General features: G+C 46.0%; 1 protein-coding gene across 3 annotated transcripts in view; it reads right to left on the bottom strand.

The window, feature by feature from the left end:
* The window catches only part of RAD52 (RAD52 DNA repair protein), a 316,281-nt gene extending 295,684 nt beyond the window's left edge, over positions 1-20,597 (bottom strand). For 2 of the 3 annotated variants that reach the window (XR_013606865.1, XR_013606866.1), the window contains exon 1: positions 20,491-20,597. The gene's annotated coding sequence lies outside the window, so the exon portion shown is untranslated. Of the gene's footprint in view, positions 1-20,399; positions 20,417-20,490 lie in introns of those variants that run through there. The other variant, XM_078673695.1, reaches the window with a different exon arrangement.
* Positions 20,598-20,923: the final 326 nt, after the last annotated feature.

The following is a 20,923-nucleotide window of genomic DNA, read 5'->3' as shown; positions in this document are numbered from 1 at the left end:
ACAGAGAGCCTATCTATACAATTGGGCTCACACCGGCGCACTTTGATTTTCAGACTGGAATCTTGGACGAGCACCCCACCCCCAGGCCTCAATATCTGCCCAAAACTCATTCGCATTGTAACTATGACTAAATCAACTACTTGTGCATGTTTTTTAAATTGTTTATTTTTCTCTTCATATCATATTCCACACTCGTGATCCAACTTAGGAGCACTAAGCCACCTTATTGCATGATCTGACTACTGAACATAGTGCGCCGTGGACCACTAGGCACCGACCATAGTGGCCCCCACGCAAAACCCAGTGCCACAATTAGCACAGTTATAGACTCCACATAGCGCCTGCGCTATCACTTGTGCAGCCAATGACTAGCGCCTTAAAGCCTCCAGTAAAGCGCACCTTTAACCCTATTGCCCATTCCCTAATGAGTGCAGCATGCACAAAGTATTTCTGCATGTCATGATTTTCATGGGCATGTCACTTCTTGACAATGACTACAGAACATCAATGTAACCAGAAAGATTGCATTTTATGTTGAGACATTATATGTTTTGTCTTGGCTCACTTTTCCCCCACAGGAATTTTTGCTTTTTTTCAAAGTGTCGGTGAGTATGTTGACATTTTACCACACACCTTAGCGCGTGTGTAGGTACCACACTGGTTTTCACATGGCATCCTTCACCTTTGCCACTCACCCATCACTCACCTGGTTCTGAAGAAAGCCCCATTAATCACTTCTTAGGGGCTGAAACATGTAGACCGCCACACATAGTCAACTTAATGGTAATAACCCCTGAATAGTTGCACTACACGTCTATTTTTAGTCATTTCCTGAACCGCCAACATTAAAATTAGAGCCAAGGATTCTCCGAGGTATTTTTAACTGAAAAAATTCACTTCACATCACACTTACGCACCAACACCAGCTCCGCTGTGTTAAGCACCATGTATCCTGTAACCTTTCATTGCCGGGAAACCTAGAACTATCTCTTCCATAATGCAACAGTATGAAGGTTGGGTGGTGTGTCTTCCAATACTGCACTGGTAGAGGTCAGCTGATGGTGTCAGCATATAAGCCTTCAGCTCACTGTCACAGGTGCTTGGCTTTGCTTCCTGTGAAGACCACGCCCTGCTGGTGAGAGACTCTGATCTCGTATCTTTTCTCCTTGAAGGTTTGGACTTTCTGACCTTTGAATCCTTGAGCGCCAGGTCACGGTGACTGCAGAGAGAACCTATTTTGACTATCAACCACGTTTTTTGAAAGTGCGAAGTAGCGCTGTTTATGATTCTATTACAGGACTGGAGGATTCGGATTATGATTCTCTCTCTTTTATTTGCTACTCACAGCAGCCAATGAAAAACGTTTTGTATGCAAATAAAACTACATTTCCCATGATGCTTGTCCATACATCACATCCTGTATAGCCCTATAAGAGCTACTGTACCCGGTTTCTCCTCCTCTTTCTTTGCTGCTCACGCAGACAGTTAAGTACTCAGAACATTATGTTATGATTTATGTCGTAATTGACTGTTGAATTATCTTTGGCGACATTGCCAGTATGTTTGCGCTCATATCGCGCTATGTTGAATACTTGTGTTCAAGTATGTGCGTTGGTTGTACTAGGGGCCATTATATTTTCATTTTAGATTGATATGTATTTCTCGACTTGGCGCGGAATTGCCATATATTTCGCGAGTTAGCGCTCGCGGGCGCTATTTGTTTTTCCGGTTATTGAGGGCAGAGAGGCTCCAGCGGAAGCTTTGCATAATTAATGGTGCGGCCCCTCCGGCCATGTTTTACCTCCGATGGCCTGCAGGCATCGTAGAGGTTCCCGCTGGGAGTGGCGTAATGGTGTTGCGCCTTCGCCCGGAGCAGAGCCTGAGTATTGCTCGGTCGGCCCGTTCGGGCGTCGCTTCATTCCCTGCTGGCCGCTGAGTACCGCGCGGCTTTCATGGCTCAATTAGATAAAAAGAAGGCGCGTGCCGCCATTAATGATCATATTCTGTGACTGCGGGTACGGCGGTGTATCCTCAACGCGGGTGGCCTGATCAGGCTTAATTGTGCTCCCGCTGATCTCAAAATGCCGCGCTGCCCTTGATAGCCTCCCTCCCCATTGCCAGGGTCCACAGGCCTCATCAAATTTTGCGCCTATTGGTTTGCATAGAGTCAATGTGGCCTTGGGGCAAGGCTGTTGCCTCTTATCCCAGAGGTTCAGGGTTCGATCACAGGTTCTCAGAGTCATGTTTTTCCAATTACGAAATTATATTTAAAATTTATGTTTTTATATCCAATTCGAATTCTTCTTACAATTTAGGATTGATATTCCTCTGTTGAATGTTTTCACTATTTATACTGAAATGACTTAGTGCGCTTGGTAGCGCTTTGGTTTTCACCCACCGGAGTCCACAATAAGATCGCTCCCGCGGGAGTGGAGATGTCGCGCTGATGATGCCGGCGACATACCGGATTGGCCCTGCGCTTGATCTTCATGGGAGGCCTGAGCTCGCTGCACACTGAATCAAACGCTCCATCAAGAGCTACGATGCGGCGCTGGCGTTGCACCAATTATAAAATGAGTCACTGTGGTTTGTGTCTAGATTTTTGCTCATAGGTTAGGTGTTTCAACTATTATGGTTTCTGAATTAACATTTTTTCCTGTCACTTCCATAGGGTTGTTCTGATCATTGCGCGGTCTCGCGCTTTCTCCGCCAAAGGCTTTCCCTAGTAGCCGAGTGCGGTTATGGAGTCATAACGCTCCGGTGTGCGTAACCCAATTGGGCTTCATTTGGGCGATTTTGGTCCACGCACGTCGCACGCGTCCCGTTTGTTTCGAGGTTCACAGTGCCTCGTGCTTTACATGAGCAGATTGCCTGGTACGCCTCCAGGTTATAACAATAGGCTGGCCCTCAGAGTGCGCACACGCTCCTGGTATTTCACTATGACTCGGACGCCCATTGGGCTGGTATAATTGACTACAGCTTTGCTGAGGAGCCGATATTAATTCTCTATTTTAGTGTGCACAGGGTTGGCTCCCCCTCTACTCCTCCATTGCGCTGTGCTTTGCACTACAATATTGAATACGGATATCCCTTAACGATGATTGGTTGGGATATATTTGGAGGATGACAACTAGTCGAAAGGAGCGCACAAGTCTCTCGAAATAATTATTTTGACACTCGGGTTCTCCACGCTCTTGAGTGGTCAACCGGGTCCCAGGTATGACATTCTCTAACTCAGGGTTGCAAGGCTTGATTGACGCCCATCATCGTTCTTCTACCACAAATCCTTGAGCATAATTTTTATTTTTTCCTATCTCACCAATACGTTGACAGATAGTAGGGCATCCGCGCGCGTTCGTCGGGATTTAGACTAGGGAGTTGCGACCTCCTTGTTTGGTTACGGTTGAAGAATGGCCCGACGGCGACGCCAGGCTCCTTCTTTTCTAGTGGTCTCAGAACGGGTTTACCCGGACTTGACAGGCTGCAAAAACAAAATCCTAGTCAGCCACAATCGGTGATAGGCGTCAGTATGACGCCATCTGCGCCAGCTCTTCCGAGATTAGCAAATCTTTCATAAGGATGGCCAACTTGACATCCGGTCTCCTTGGCCCTTTGGGACAGATCCCCTCTGCGACAGATTCGTTATTGGTCGCATCTATAATAGGTAGACATATTTTGCTTGTGGTCACATTCCTACTAGTTTTATCAATTCCTTTCCCATCATATTCCATGGCTTCTAAACATATACCGTTCAGGAGAGCGTCTAGTTGTCGCCACCTTCCCTTCATTCGCAGCCGTTCCGATGACAGACCTGATGGTTGATGATATATATATTTTTCTCCCAAGCTCTCAGCTCTCTAGTGCTCACCAAGTAACAAGGTATCTTACCTTTCGAGTTAGCGGGGGATAGAGAGATATATTGATTATATATATATATATATATAGGTCTATCTTAACACAGACACAGGCCTTGGCCTCACACCTTCCAGACATCAGATTATGATGTACTGGACTATTCCCGTTATAACCTTAATACACTTGTGTCTCTTAGATTAGATTTCCAGGTGTATCTCAGTCCTACGCAACTCAGTTATTGCACGACCCAAATTACAGTGCTATGAAGAGTTTTTTCCGATGGTATCAGTGCAGAGGGTTCCATTCGGGTGACTGCTAAAGTAGCGGTGTGTTTGGCATCGTCAAACAGTTTTCCGACCTTTCAGTTATTCGGGTTCTTTACCGCACAGGCCTCTTGACGCATACTGCTCAGTATGCGCAATATCTCGACTGCGAGAGCTATCAGCAAGTATAAGAATACAAGGTCAACTTCTTAGTGGACTTGTTCAAGGACCTATGGCATTCTCCCGAAATTCTCAGATTTAGGTCACTGCGGAATACATCCCATAGCATACAGGACAGTGAAGGACTGGTACCTCGGGTATCTTCAGATGGCAATGGGTGGCAACTTCACCCGAGAGACAGTCAGTAGTGGTAAGTCTTTTTGAGTTCTTGCTCACAGACCCTTTGTGGCAGGACTGATTCGTAAGTTACAGACGTTCCAGTTGGAGGTCAGTACCATTAGAATGTAGGTCTGGTCTCACGAAAGTCGGTGGAACTGAATTTGTCCCCTCCGATTCCCTAATATTTTCGACTGGGGTCGCAAATTTCGCGCCGATTGAGCGGAAGCGATCTTTGAATTTCTCGCATGGAGGTCTCCATTTTGTATTTCCATTACTCGTTGGGTCGGCGGCGTCCTGCTCGGAGTCCTACCATATCTTTACATTATTCCCTTTTTCTCATGCAGCAGCGCTCATGTAGATTGGGGCAGATGTCCTTTATAATTCACCAGGGAGCTACAGCTCGCAGGTTAATCGTGTGCCTTTAAAAAGCACAGGGTCAGGGTTTGACACATGGCAATGCGGTAAGTACAGTTTTCTCCGGGTGGTATGTTTCCAGCATTGCTTTTTAGTTACAAGTAGGTTTCTGGCATCTACAGTAATTTCCAGGTTTTCGGACGCGCTGATGGCGTTCATTTCGCATTCCTGGGTCCTTCCACTCACGCACAATATGCTTCAACATTAGAGGGTCGCATTTGTTGGTATGTACACCATGCCGCAGCTCTGTAAAGGACTGATTTTTCTAATTTGTGAATTGTTTATCAGATAATGTACTTGGAATTCAGTAGCATTCACTTCATAGCGGCCATTTCGTCCGTTTTCTGCGACTCACTCTCGGATCAGAGCAGGTTGCTGAACTTGCGTCGGGTCTTTCTTTCGGGTTCTTTTTGGTAGCATAAAATCCCAGCCCAGAATAATTCTTGTGCTTTCCTATTTGTTAATGGCTAAATAATAGTATGTCGACCAGAAATTAACTATTGTCAGGCTGTGTTACGAGGCATTCCATCTCTAGGTGTTCCTACGGCGAGACAAGCCCTCGATTTACAGGTACAGAACCTACTCAAGGAAGTTTGCACTGTAAGCAATGTCTGGACTACATGTGGTCAGGGTCTGGTCACATGAAGTCATCGAAATAATGCAATTTATGTGTGGGTTTTTTTCCAACGATGACCCTCGGCTTTACTATCTGAGGTTTTTCGTATAATTGTTCATATTACTGTTGATTATTGCTGACATTTTTAGGTCTCGGTGAAGCGAGCGAAGCTCGCTCTCGCCAAAGACCTATAGTCAGCGTGTCAGCTTTCCAGGAGGAGGACAGTCCTGGCCGCGCGCAAGGCGATTTGCGCCGGCCACGCGCGCGTGAACGCGCTGTCCTCCTCGGAAGCTGAGACGCTAGCAATACCTCCCGCTGCTTGCGCATGCGCCGTGCCCCAAGGAAGGTTTCGGCTTTACGCATGCGCCGTGCCCCAAGGAAGGTTTCGGCTTTACGCATGCGCCGTGCCCCTTACTGCAGCACCGTCAGTGTCCTGTTCCTTGTCCTCAGACTGGTGTTACCGCTGCCAGGACAGACCGTTCTCTTCATGCTCTTGGGCACAGGACACACTCCTTGCATTTAGGACACAACCCCTGCCCCTGCTGCTGGGCCATAGGACAGGCTCCTTATTCTTGTCTGTGACTCACCTGTCTGAGCCTCGGTTCCTGCTCCTGTTTCTGGCCGGTGACTTTAGAATATGCCTAGAGGAGCTCTGCACCGAGTCACCCGGGTGTGCACAGGCCAGAGACGCCCACGCTCTCCACAGGCCAGTGGCACAGCTCGTGTGCATACATCCAGGTACTGTCGGGGAGTACAGGTCGAGGCACCCCCCATAGTGTACACTGTTCCAGTAATCAGCAAAGTGCACAAGTCCGGTGAAGCACTAGGACTGTGCGTTGGGTGTAAGCAGGTCTGCCTCTTACTGGCCAAACTTGGGGTCGATGTGGCGAGCGGCGCGGCCCACACAGTGTCCACAGTGGATGGAGAGTGGGCGGACTGGTGGCTCGCCTCCCGGTTAGTGATGGCGAGAAGCAGGAGAACCCCCATGTGCTGGTGCTGCATGAAGGTGCAGAGGTGAGTGCAGTTTTATCAATTTATGTCGCCATTTTATTTTGAATAGCGCTTTCCATGACGAGCAAGGCTTCAGAGCGCTTTTTAGGCAATTGGGTAACAGTTACTCTTTTTTTGTGCTTAGTTGGTAGAATCAGTGTTTTCTTGGGTGTCTGTGGAGCTTATTAGGATGTGCGTGAAATGCGTCGAGCATGGCATGAAGCAGAGCTATGTGAGAGGGGCAGAAACACGTTTCCACAACGCTTTAAATACAACAGTGCACGTAGTGGGGCAATCTAGAAAAATCATTTGCACACACTAGTCCCTGGCCCAACCCCGCTCATAGTCTGGCCTCGTATACAGAGAAACATTTTAGTATCTTTAAACATATTTGAATGGAGTTTCTACAGTATACAACCTGAAGAGAATCACTTCTGGTTGTTCCTAAATTTGGCAGTGTAGAAACATGAGGCACTACACTGTAGCGTGGCTTTCCCAGGATCACACAATTTGGCTAAGCGGGGACGCTGGGATTTGAGCCTAGGTTTTCACTTGGCATTATTCAGCCACACGAGGTATCTGCACCGTCTCTACTTTTGCAGAAAAAAACATTGTTTAGTGTATTAATAAAGAGTGGTCATTAAAACTTGCATGTCGAATTTGGAACCACATGCTAACCAACCTGATACTACATAAGACATGGCTGTCCAAATAGTTAGATAACCCCTATGTTATTCAATCGCAAAAGAGCAAGAAAACTAATTTTTATGTTGGTGTAACTGGCATTCAGTGACTTATTAAACAACACTTGTGTATGCCGCCATGCACAGTAAAAATAAATCTACAGATAAGCTTCCAATAGGACTCCGTGTTACCAAGGACGGAATGCTTTACTATTAATCATTGTTGTTTTCAAATAGGAGTTCAATTGCAGCAACTGAGGAGAACCAGGACACCCTTAACAACAACAACAAAAAGCATTTTCAATGCATAGGTCCCGCTTTTACCACAGTTTGAGCTATTGGCATTATAAATGACAATGCATTTTATTTGTGTTCAGAAAACCTACATAGTGTGCGTTTATGCACAGCTTGCAATTTTCAAAACATATAAATAAAATGTATTGCTATTTATGACGCCAATAGCTCAAACTCACGCAAATGTGAGACCTATTGCATTGCAAATGCTTGTACTATTAGCTCTGGTGCAGGTAAAATAACTGCACGGACATCGGGACATCACCTGTGTACTTTTCCTTGGACAAAGCTTGCAAATGCTTGTATTTAAAAGCATTCCCAGCTCGAGGCGCACATGCACGCCTGTGTTGTGTGTGCCTCCTGGGGGACATGCGCTCTAACTCTATGGTGTCTCAAGGCAAGAACGGCAGGTCCTGTGCCCTGCCCCAGCATAGTCTGTGTGTGTGTGTGTGTGTTTGTGTGTATGTGATGTGAGAGTGTGTGAGAGTGAGAGACAGTATGTGTCTATGTTCATACCCAGAAGCGCACACTGCACCAGTGCAGGCGCCTCTCCTTTTATTTAAAAGGATTCACAGCTCGAGACGCACAACCACACACACAGCCACACACACACAGCCACACACACACACACACAGCCACACACACACAACCGCCACACACACACACACAGCCACACACACAGCCAACCACACACACACAGCCAACCACACACACATACACACAGCCACAGCCACACACAGCCACACACACACAGCCACACACACACAGCCACACACACACACAGCCACACACACACACAGCCACACACACACACACAGCCACACACACACACAGCCACACACACACACAGCCACAGCCACACACACACAGCCACACACACACAGCCACACACACACAGCCACACACACACAGACAACCACACACACACACCACCACACACACCACCACACACACAGACAACCACACACACACCACCACACACACAGCACCACACACACACACACAACCACACTGTCAGTGCACACTTTCACCAGGCACAGGCACCATCAGTCATCAGTGCACGCTTTCACTGGGCACAAACACCACCAGCTGTCAGTGCACGCTTTCATCAGACACACACCACCAGCCGTCAGTGCACACTTTAACCAGGTACACACACCACCAACCGTCAGTACACGCTTCTACCAGGCACACACACCACCAGCCGGTAGTGCACACTTCCACCAGGCACACACACCACCAGCCATCAGTGCACAATTTCTACAGGCACACACACCACCAGCCATCAGTGCACACATCAATTGTTAACGCATCCACAAATAACTATTGTAACAATCGCAGTATGGCGCACTTTACTTTGAAACATATTCATCTAAAGCGCAGCATGCCACCACTGCTACAAAAATAAATACACATTTTTTTGGCCTACAATTTATAGACTTTTGGTGCAATTGGTGTTGCAATATTAGGCAATGCCAATAGCTCAAACTTAATTAACCCGAGACCTATTGCATTGTAAATGCTTGTTATATATGTGTCTGAGGCTATTATAGCCGATGGTTGAGGGCAATTTTTGCCAGGATATGGTGTTCATAACCAAATGTTGAGACGCAGTCTGTTCGAAGGACCATACTTATCAATATTGTTTTGATGATTCCCATTGTTTAGGACGTTCCAATTCTACCTATTGATTTTTGAAGTCTATATTTGAACAGTTTATTATGTACCGGTGGGAGATATATGCCTGTAGTTGTGTGGATAAGCGTTAAACTAGCATAATCCGAAGCCTCCGGTCCTGTAATAGAATCAAAAATTAGCTAGCATTCGCGCCAAGAATTTTCAATTCTATTAAGGACACGGAGGCGAGGATTATCCCACCCGGTTTATTACAATATTGGTAATAATTACCCACCCGCATGTACTTGATATTCTGTATCAGCAGAAGTTACGGGTTCTCTTTGTCTCATTCCTTTCAGGTTCGGGAAAAGAAGAAGGAGCAGGTGTTCTTATGGCTTAGAAGACGTAAACTTTCCAGTTTGAATATGGTTCTTCCATGTTGGGAGGATGATTATTGGGACTCATATTCCTTGGATTTGGACTGAACTTATTAATGTTTTGACTTTGAAGGTTCGAGCAAAGAAAGAGGAGAAACAGGGTACAGTAGCTCTTATAGCGCTATACAGGATGTGATGTATGGACAAGCATCATGGGAAATGTCGTTTTATTTGCATACAAAACGTTTTTCATTGGCTGCTGTGAGTAGCAAATAAAAGAAAGAGAAGCATAATCCTCGCCTCCGTGTCCTTAATAGAATTGAAAATTCTTGGCGCGAATGCTAGCTAATTTTTGATTCCTTTGTTTGTACCTTCCAGTCCGGTGAATTCATTTGAGCGCGAGGCGCGCTGAATTCATGTTTTGCCAGACATCCCCTGATTATTTTGAAAGTCTTGATGTGGCTGGTTTTTGACTCCTGACTTCTGTGTGTCTTTCTGAGGCGCGCTCCGACTCTGCATTCTTTTGTATTGGTTCAGCACTTGCAAATTATCGCGCTACTGTGCAAGGAACGGCTCGGTGCATTTGCATACTCCTTCGGAGCTCTCTTTCTTTTGCTCCTTTCTAATAGCGCTTGTGTGCGCGGTTTCTTTTTGAACTTTCTGAGGCCCGTTCTAGCACTATGGTGTAATAGAGTTTGTATGCAGTTTTGCTTTTGGCATTTACTTGGAACCAGGCTGAGTCACTGTCACAGTTCGCCCTGTGGAATACTGGATATAGGCAGACGTATGTCTACACCTCAGCCTGATACTTGGGCTACTTACTACTTACTTGGGAAATACTCTGAACCAAGAGAGAATTTTGTTGATTATCTTTGGTCGCCTTCTGGACTTATTAGAGGCTAACTACGAGACCCACCGGTTATTATCCAGTGAGTATGGGGGGGGGGGGGGGGGTTGGAACGCACAACCCAGGTCCTGATATTGTTTAGGGGTCTAGATGTGTTGTGAGTACATAGCATGTCTGTTTAACCTCTTTCCCTCTGTTCTTATCTCTTTTCTACAGGCAAACTACTCTCTGAATTACATTTATTCCTTTGAGTGGCCTGATTGTTCCCTGGTGGTCCTGCCTCATCTCTTCGCTCCCTGGGGATATTGTCTTCTCCTTCTGCATATGGGGATATTGTCTTCTCCTTCTGCATATATCTATAACGGGGAGAGGCCATATCACAGAACCCTGTAACCTCCTGAGGCGGAAAGCCGGGAGCTAGCTGCAATTGTTTTAAAAATGTTGTGTGTCACTATGATAATTTGCTGATTTTAAAGCACCTACCTGCCCAGGCTTCACAGGACTCGGTCCTGAGCACACCGCACAGCTGTCTCTGCGCTGTCAGCGGACTTCCAAACAACTCACGGCGCCATTGCTGGCGTGCAGATAGGCCACGCCCCCTGCTCCCTTTTCCTCTATAAAAGTATGTGTCTTTACCGTACGCGCAGCGGACGGGCGCGCCGTTTGCGCGCCGAAGGCGCGCCTAAGGCAAGCCCGTCTTCGCTCGTCATCGCCAAGTCATCGCCTCTCGCCAGTCCCCCTGCTCAAATCACACGGACGGCATACCATTATGATAAAAACTATCTCCTTGCACTCAACCCGGGCCTACGCTGTGACAAGCTAGAGGGTTGCATTGGACAGTCCAGTCTTCAGTGTGAATCCTGTAACCTAGTTATATCTGAGCCGAGTCTACCTCGACATAAAGCCAGCAGAAGAAAACATACTTCGCTCACGATATCTCAGCTTAATGTCAGGTCCCTGGTAAAGCACCATCCTGAGGTAAACACCCTATTGACCGACGAAAACCCAGACATATTATTCCTGTGCGAAACTTGGCTCAAGGATGAACTAACCAGCATCCCTAACCTTACGTTACCGGATGGATTCTCTATGACATCCATTAATAGAGACTCTAGGGGAGGCGGCATTGCCGTTATCTACAGATCGCCATATACCTGTTCATTTCTGAAGGAAGACATCACGGGATGTGAGTGTGCTCGTTTTAAAATCACCACAAGCCCTCATTTCTCCCTCTCTGGCCTTTTTATCTATCGACCCCTGGGGCCTACCTCTAAATTTACGGAGAAACTTTTAGAAGCAGCCCACGCTCTGGTTATGAGCTCCGCCAACTTCACGATTTTGGGAGACTTAAACCTCCACTTCGACTCCACTTTGGACCCTATCATCAGTAACCTTCTAGCAGACCTAACAGCCTTACAACTGATCCCTCTCATACAATCCACTACTCACTCTGCTGGTCACTTACTTGACCCGGTATTCACTAATATCCCGGAAGCCAGAGCTGATCCTCCCAAACCCATGGGCTGGACTGACCACTTCCTCGTCACATTTATGATATCGGCCGATACCCAACCCAACAGGGTGTCGCCTTCCTCCTGTCTTAAACGGCCCTGGCACAAACTCCAAAACAAGGATTTTTCCGCCATCTTAGGAGAACCTAACTTCGCAACCACTAACGACATCAATACGTCGTATGCCGCTTTTCAGGATTGGATCACTAAAGGACTTGACACACTTATACCGGCAAAATGGACCAGAGGTCGTAGCACCCCCTCTAATCCATGGTACGACGAGAACCTAAAACTCCTTAGAAAGGAATGCAAAAGAGCGGAACGTTACTGGAGAAAAGACTATAGGGACGAGGACAAAGCTTTTTACCCGACTAAACTTAAATCGTATCATAAAGCTATACGCGCTGCTCGCGCATCCTTCTATGCCAAGGAAATCGACTCCAGCCCCAACCCTACGAAAACAATGTTTAAACTGGTCCAAAAGCTACAAAACTGTGACAATTCTGCCTCATGCATCTCTTCCACTCAGCAGTGTGAGGACCTCGCCATCTTCTTTATCGAAAAGGTGAGGAAGATTTATAACACCTTCTCACAGAATCCTTCTGACTGCACTAGTTCTCCCAACCCCTTCTCTAAAGGTCCCAGACTCACCTGTCTGCCTGCTATCTCTCATGAGGATCTAGCTAAATTCTGCAGAAAGGTGAAATCCGGTGCCCCTTCAGATCCCATGAGACCAGTTCACTTTCTAGAGGCTCTGGACTTCTTCCTCCCTTCCCTGGCCACGCTCCTTAACCTCTCCTTCTCATCGGCTACGGTACCTACATGTTGGAAGCAGGCATGGGTTACTCCTATTATCAAAAAGCCCACCCTGGACCCCACAAAGCCGGAGAACTACAGGCCCATCTCACTGCTCCCCTGGGTGTCCAGACTAGCAGAAGCCCATGCTAACACCGTACTATCAGACCACATGGCCCAAAATAACATCTTGGACCCCTCCCAACACGGGTTCAGGCCGGGCATAGTACAGAGTCCGCCTTTCTATCCACTACCGAACACCTCCGGAGGATATTGGATACCGGTCAAAGTGCTGCGCTGATACTACTCGATCTCAGCGCGGCCTTTGACACGGTCTCCCATAATATCTTACTGAGTCGCCTGGAAAACATTGGGATCAGTGATCTGGCCCGTGAATGGTTCCGCTCGTTCTTGACGAACAGATCCTTTTGTGTCTCCGCACCCCCGTTCACCTCCCAATCTCATTCTATCGGCCAAGGAGTTCCGCAGGGCTCTGCCCTCAGTCCATCCCTTTTTAACCTATATATGCAGCCCCTTGCGGCAGTGGCCAAAGAATGGGACCTCACGCTGGTGTCGTACGCAGACGACACACAGCTGGTAATCACCCTCACTAAGGCGCCCTCAACCTCTGCCACAAGATTTAGGGATGGACTGGCTGCAGTCGCTCACTGGATGACGGCTAACTGCTTACAACTGAACGCAGGGAAAACCGAGGTGCTGCTCCTGGGTAAGAACCCCAGGTATTGGAACGACCAATGGTGGCCACCCCTGCTGGGCCCCATCCCTTCTTCTAAATCTCTGGTTAAAAACCTAGGAGTATGGCTGGACTCCTCGCTGAGCTACCAAACTCACACCAAAAGAGTAGCAGCTACATGCATTGGGCTGCTGAGAAGCCTTAATTCCATTCTAGGGTTCTTTGACCCCAAAACACGGCAGCTTATAGTCCAATCCACCATTCTTTCCCGGCTGGACTATGCTAGCGTCCTACTGCTAGGCGCTAACAAAGCCGAGACAACCAGGCTTCAGAGAATTCAGAATTCGGCGGCTAGGGCAATAGTCGGCCTTCCCAGAAGATGCTCTGCTAGAGCCACCATACATAGACTCCACTGGCTCCCTGTGGAAGCCCGCATTCAATTTAAGGCCCTCACTACTGCTTTCAAAATCCTCAAAACTGATGGCCCCGAACTCCTTCGCCCGCTTCTAACACCGTACACCCCCCAACGCAACCTTCGTTCCATGGGTCAACATTTAGTAGTGGTCCCCCGCACGAAACTCTGCCGTATCGGGGGTCGCTCCTTCAGACTACTGGGAGCAAAACTCTGGAACTCCCTTCCCCTGAACATCCGTCGCCTTGACAACCTGTCCGCTTTTCGCAAAGCAATAAAAACTCACCTCTTCCCACTACTGTAAAGCTTCTGCCTCTCCTTCCCCCTCCTAGTAGGCTATGCTGTGGTTCTTAGCGCCGGGACGCCCCGTCGCGCTCAACAAACCCATAACATAACAACACAAGGGGGTGGAAAGATTTATGCTTTGCTCCCATGGACATTGGATCTTTTGTTTTGAGGCTTGACCCTCCAACACACTGTAATCAGGCGTCGTAGCACAACCGGGGGGCACTCGGCCGCCCGGTTGGGACCCTAATGATGAAGCATGACAACAACTAGGTTGGTGTGTGAGGGGTCTTTTAAGAACACCTAATGGGTCCAAGTTCTTACTTCCTACAGTGACTCAACTACATACACATAGTGGGCCCGTCCACATTGTTTACGTTTAGTACGCATCCGGGGAACAGGACGTGCCCCTAAGCCCTCGATCTCACATTGACATTTCTAGTGTCCTCTAATACCGACAGCCTGAAGTGTAGTGTAGTGGGGGACCATATAGAATGCTGCTGACAAATTCAGCATGATCGGCACCGCTTTGCCACCGACATCAAGTGTACATCAGATGAAATCGACCGCTTCCACCAGCGCTGTTTCTGTACTACAACTGGGGTGAAACCCGGATTGACTTGGAAAGCAATGATTTGCTGCTTCCAAGTATAGGGATAGCTGCTGATCAACATGTTTTTCCAGGCCTTTTGAAAAGGGTGGGAGTAGCAAGATGGACCTATAATTAGATGGGTCTGTAACCACCACCTGGGGTTTCTTCAGTAGTGGTACAATTTCAGCCTGTTTCCGTGCCTTGGGAACGATGGCCGCAGAGAGAGAGAGGCATTCAGAAGATGGGTAGCAAGGGGATTGATAGCCTCTGCTCTCAAGGCCAAAAGATTTGTGGGGCATAGATCAGATAGAGAGGCTGATTTCAGGCTCCTAATAGGGAATAGTGAGCCTACCAGGGAGATCGGATTGAATCTATCCCAGGAAGGGGTTGTTCCCTTTAAGGTGCGGCCACGAAGCTCCACTTTCATTTCCACCTATTACAGTATGAGGCGCACACACGCTCCAAAAATACAATCTGATACGTGAGAAAGACAAACAAATGAGTTGCAGTTTCTGTATTGCAGTCTAACCATTGTGCGGTCAGAAAGGAGGCTCTTTTCCTCCCTGCACTACTGCCACATCTGACTTTTGAAGGATGGGAGTGATAGGCAGGCAAGGCTTCCACAATCTTGTTGAATAGAGGGACTGAATAGCGCTAAATGAGCGGCCGCAAGGATGCCCTTTCGTTATCTTTCAGTTTGACGATGACTTGTGCAGAAAGGCGTCCAATCATGCACCATGGTTTACACTGTAAATTGTGAGGTGTTGCATCACAGAGGGTTTCTTGCCCAATGGTAGCTTAAGAAACAGGAAAGGCAACATGTGTTAGGAAGATATTCCGAGCTAAGAGAGGGTCAAGGATGGAAAGCAATGGGGCCATCATTCCTCCTCTGAGAAATAGGTGATATTTACAGCCAGCTGCTCACAGAGGTTTGGAAAATATTCAATGACAAACTACAGCAAGCAGTAAACCTTTCCTCTTCAAGAGAACACAATATGATATTTAAGCAGGAACATAAGGTTTGAGAACAAAGGCCAGGACCACCCCTATCATCACTCCTGCATGGGACATATGCTTTCCAGAAGCATGTGCGTGTTTTCTACACATATAGTACATTTGAGACTATTAACAAGGGCAATGCAAGTGCAAAATGGGTGCCTGACAGATGATACAAAGATAATTCTATCTTAGCCCCACCCTTTGACCCCACCCAGAGCCCTGCCCAAACCACTAGCTCAATTTGATCAGTACCTGTACTTTTTTTTCCTAATTAAATCACTGGCTGTCGACTTATTACAATTGTAATAAAGTCTTTCCAACAATAAAAAGCTTCTCAAACATGGTTCAAGGTTTAGTTTATTGTGATGATTATTTAAAATCTTACAATATTACACATCTCAGACAAGACTGAAAACTGTGTTCTCGAATAAAAACACTTAAAAAATGCAATTTTGTAAGTAACTAAATACCTACAATAGGCATTACATCTAATTTAGTTTTAACTATCATTAAAAAAACTTTACAAAGATAGCGTTTAAAATAATGTCGTTCGAGGTCATGCAATTGATGAAGGACTATCTACATGTCCTTATGCCACGTACTTTGAAGGGAAACTTTAGTAACGATTTCCTCTCCTCTTTGCTTCTCAAACATGAGTTTTCCAAATGCATTAGATAATTTTGAGGGATTGTGTGACTAAGTATGATTTAAATAAGGGTTGGTCTCTCCATATGTGGATCAAGTTTGAGTTGAGACCTGGGGAGTGCTGGAAGTAAAGTGGGGAGCACAGGGAGCTTTACATGAACTGTCTAAATCAGAATTGGAGAATATATAATTATTATATGTTTAGAGCACAGACATCAACAATACTAATGGTGTTTGCATTAGGGAAATGTAGGGGCGCCAGTTAAGACAGCTTAGTCATAAACAATTTGTTCAATGGAACCCATGTACAACCTGGAGCATTAAAATGCCAAAGCGTCACACTTAAGATATGCAAAGGTTAAAAAATTAAGCGTAGTTTGAACATGATAATTTCACAAATAAACAAACATTCTAAAAAAATATCAGCACTGAGAAGAAAGGTTTATAGTGGCTAAAAGCCAGACTTTTCACATCAGACACAAGTCCATTTGTCAGATGCAAGATGACATTAAAAACAAGCATTTGCAAGGCAATACTTCTCACATTTGTAAGCGTAAGAGATATTGGCGTTGTAAATGACAATGTCTTATACCTATGTGTTTTGGTTTGGAGTGGACGTATGTAGTGTGGAGTGGAATTATGTAGGTTGAAATGGAATTGTTAGTTGCGGAATTGTGTGGAGTGTTTTTATGCTGTGGAATTATGTGGCATGGTGTGCAGTGGAATTATGTGGATAGTAATTTAGTGGTATTGAGTGTACCAGAATTATGTGGAGTGGGATTGTGTGTTAAGGAGTTTAAATATGTGTAATGGTATTTTGTGTTGTGCTGTTGTATTTAATTGTATGGTTGATTTATGTGGTTTGTTGTCAAAATATGTGGTGTGGATTGGAAATGGGAAGAGCTGAATTGTGTGGCGTGGAAATGTGTGGAACTGAGTGAAATTATGCAGCATGGTGTGGAGTGTATTTATCTGAATTGTTTTACCAAGTTTAGAAATGAAACCTGTGCCTAGATGGTATTTATAGATACAAATATATGCACACAACACAGGCTGCTCAGTTGACTGTAAGGAGCAGGAACGCTGCAGCGCTCACCAATAGCAGTGTGAAAGGGACAAGGTAAGCATTTTACACATAGCAATCGCTTCACATTGTAATGGTTCTAGTGTTGTTTTTGTGCCAATCTTGGTTAATATTGGCTGGTGTTGGAAGTAGTCTGCAGTGGGTTGCTCTCTATGCAGATATATCTGGAAGAGTTATGCATGCTTGAAGCTGCAGTTCGGCAGCGAGTCCAAGATGGAAGAGCGTTCCTTTCACCTACCCGGACTACAAAACCGTCTACAGTCAGGGCATTCCCTTCCACAAAGATTGAAAGGTAAATAAAGCATTCACCAGAGGGTGTGGGGACTGAGGAACTTCAGACAGCAGGCAGTTTGTGAGGAAGTGACCGAGCCCAGGAAGGTTAGGAGGGCAGACTGGGCGGCGAGCCGCTCAGAACAAAATAAAGGCAAGCCGCCCCCTTTGTTAAAGAGAAAGCTTGCATGGCACGCGGCAAATAACAATAAGAAGCAGCCACCATTGCTATATCCAATGAGTGCTGGATATAAAAGAAGCGGCTGCCATTGCTCTGTACTGGACAGCATATCATGCCTGCTTTCAGCAAGACATTAAGTAAATAGTGCTCTCTAATTGCTAATGAAAGCTATAGAGTAAGGACACATATAAAAGGGGCTGTCCTCATTGAAGGTAACAGAAGAAAAGGAGGTACTAAGCAGTCCTGCCAAGTGTCACGCATCAGGCTATCGCATTTCGGTGCTGGTGTCCGCATCACCGCACGAAATGCATTAGTCACGCATAATTAGGGACCCCCGCCCCCAGGCATGCTGTAACAAGAAGCCTAGAAAGCTGCAGTAGCGAACTCACTGTGTCAAGTAAAATGTGCATGTGTCTGACGATGTCAGCAACTTATGGTGAACTGGAGTGCAGCACACACAGCCTGGTGAATCAATATTCAACAGCACACCCAAGATGTATTTTGCAGCTCGTAGTCGTTTTTATGAAGGCGCACTTCCCTGTACTGCTCCTTCAGCTGCAAGGCAGAGGCCATTTGTGAGGCAAGCGGCAGATTAGATTTTCCTCCGGCTGCCGGGTGCCCCACTGCGTCTCAGCAGCTATGGTAAATACGACCCCCGGCCGCAGTGATTCAATGGCCCAAGGAGGTAGTGAGTCTCGATGCAGCAACAGTTGGTAACAGAGCCAGACAGTGGAGTGTAACTTCTGACCTGATTACGTGACTGCTTGTGAAGCCGGAGGCCCCCAAACACTTCGATCTCGCGCCTGTAAAAGAACAGTACAGAGTTGTGCCGTCACGGGTGCCCTTCCTTCAAAGTGGCACCATGAGGATTGTGCTGACCGTTGTTAGTGCACCAGGCTCACAGGTGGTCCATAGGAAGATTTACTGCTGCTGCGGAGGACGACACAGAATGGTGCAAGAGAGAACCCTTTAACTTTGCTGTGTCTCTCCTTGCCCGAAGAAATTATTTCTTTTTTATTTCAAATCGTTTTTATTGAAAGTTTAGGAAAAAGGAAACTAAAGACAATACAATAAATCTTCAATTACATAGACTGATTCAAACATGTTGTTAAATGACACCTACAGAAAATCAAAGGAAAAATAAGACAAGCGGATCAGGTACACTACATCCAAGCTACCCAAAATAAAAATTATTTCAATGCAGTAAGCTCTTTTATTTAGGGGGGATCGCCAGTGCTGTGGAGGTCTCTCTGGCTGGCACAGATGGCAGCCTGCTGAGCACGCAAAAATGAAGTGCCACTACCGGCCAGTCAGGTAGATAAAGCACTTCTATGAGAAGACAAGTGCTGACGTCTGTTCAGGCACTCTTTAACTGCCGTCTGCTGTTGCAACTTGTGCCCCCTTGGCCCCATGCCCAGCTAACCGGAGAGTTCAGGCTCAAGACAAAACCAAGCGGTGAAGCGCTCAGTATGGAGCATTATCCCCAGCACCTGTTTACCAGCAGCAGTCAGGTGAGTCATTCATTCATTTTCGGGTCTACAGACTACTGTACTGTCAAGGTGATATCTGCAGCATGTGCTTATTAATACTAGATCACAATGCCAGTTACTGCACACCATTCATTTCAGACTGAGCCTGGCAGTTTATTTCTTCACACACAGGACACATTTTATTTATGTTGTAACTGCGATAAATTGTCAGGCAATTTCCAGCACAGAATGGCTGTAACCAGAGAGGAACATAAGTGTGTCCTTCTTGGCTCAGTAGTGTTAGTACTACGAGGACCCAGTCTGCTACTGTAGGCATATGAATTTTCACATTGTTTTAAAATTGTATTACACACAGTATATGCTAGCCTATCACAACATTTGCAGACATAGTTCATTATAAAGAAAGTGTAGACTTTCATTTAAGGGGTTTTGCTCCAGTCGCAAGATATTATTAGAACTTCTTGTGGATAAGTTCTGATATTTATCGCTCTCCATGCACCTCATTACATGTTTTTTTCTCATGAGAAATTGTCACTCTAAGTGTCACACAGATGGCAGTTAAATATAATTTGTAAGTCCACTAATACCATGGACATGTCGCATCTGTAAACTTGCTAGGATGCCTGCTCTGCACTCACACGGAATCCATCTCCGGTTAAGTACCTTCCATTTCTAGTGCTTTGCAGCAGTTTTAAAATCTTCTTAGACTTTCTCTTGCTCAAATGGGTGTAATTTCTGAGATATAGATATATATATATATACACACACACACACACCTCGTCTTCATTGCTTGATTTTGCTCGCAAATAAGTGTCACTCACAGTCGTTGAAATGTCACTCATAATTGTACTAAAATTATGAAAAATGTCACATAGCAATATGGCAGCTATGACTAAGGCGGGCAGACTAAGCCCATTCACGAATCAAAAGCCATCATTTACAAAGGACAGGAAGAGGAGCAAATTGTAAAGATGGGCGGAGCTTAAAGTCCATAACTGACTAAAACGCAACACTGAAGACAGCGCAAGTGCTGCCTAAATGAGACCTAAAAAAGCTATCTCCAGCAACTTGAGCAGTAGACTCGATATAACATGATTTCAGTGTTCGCCGGTCACACACGCTCTAGGAGCTAGCAAGGTTACATACTGTCAGATAGAACAGAGCCTTTTGCGTGAGCTCAAGCTGCTGCACCAACATAAGGAGAAAAAAATACAAAACATAGAAATTTTGCACTTACCCGCCCTCGTCTTCTCCACCAGTCCGCTTCCACCTACAGCCAAAACCCGGAGGGATGCCGGGAACATAAAGGGAAGTAAACTATGACCGCCCCTCGTCCGTTTTATGAGGACGGGGCGGCCATCTTGGCACGATCCAACTTTCATTCAGCCTTAAGTTGTATTCCTACAATTACATTTTTTTCAAAATTTGAATACATTTTTTTCCAGTAAATATGAATGTGTGTCCTATAATGCACTTAATTGTGAATATTTCAGTAATTACAATTGCGCAATGTATACTGCACAGCTATCACTATAAATTGTCATGGTTACTCATTAAATGAAAGTATACATTCCTATCGATGAATCATTGTGGAGAACGTGAACAACATACACGTTCAAATATGGCATGAGTATATGTAATCAGAAAGCTGTGTGATGGTTGTTAGTCCG

The sequence above is a fragment of the Lissotriton helveticus genome, chromosome 1_1 (genome assembly GCF_964261635.1).
Source record: "Lissotriton helveticus chromosome 1_1, aLisHel1.1, whole genome shotgun sequence".
Classification (NCBI taxonomy): Eukaryota; Metazoa; Chordata; class Amphibia; order Caudata; family Salamandridae; genus Lissotriton; species Lissotriton helveticus.
Note: the sequence above shows the minus strand (reverse complement) of the source record. Positions and strands in the feature narration are given on the sequence as shown.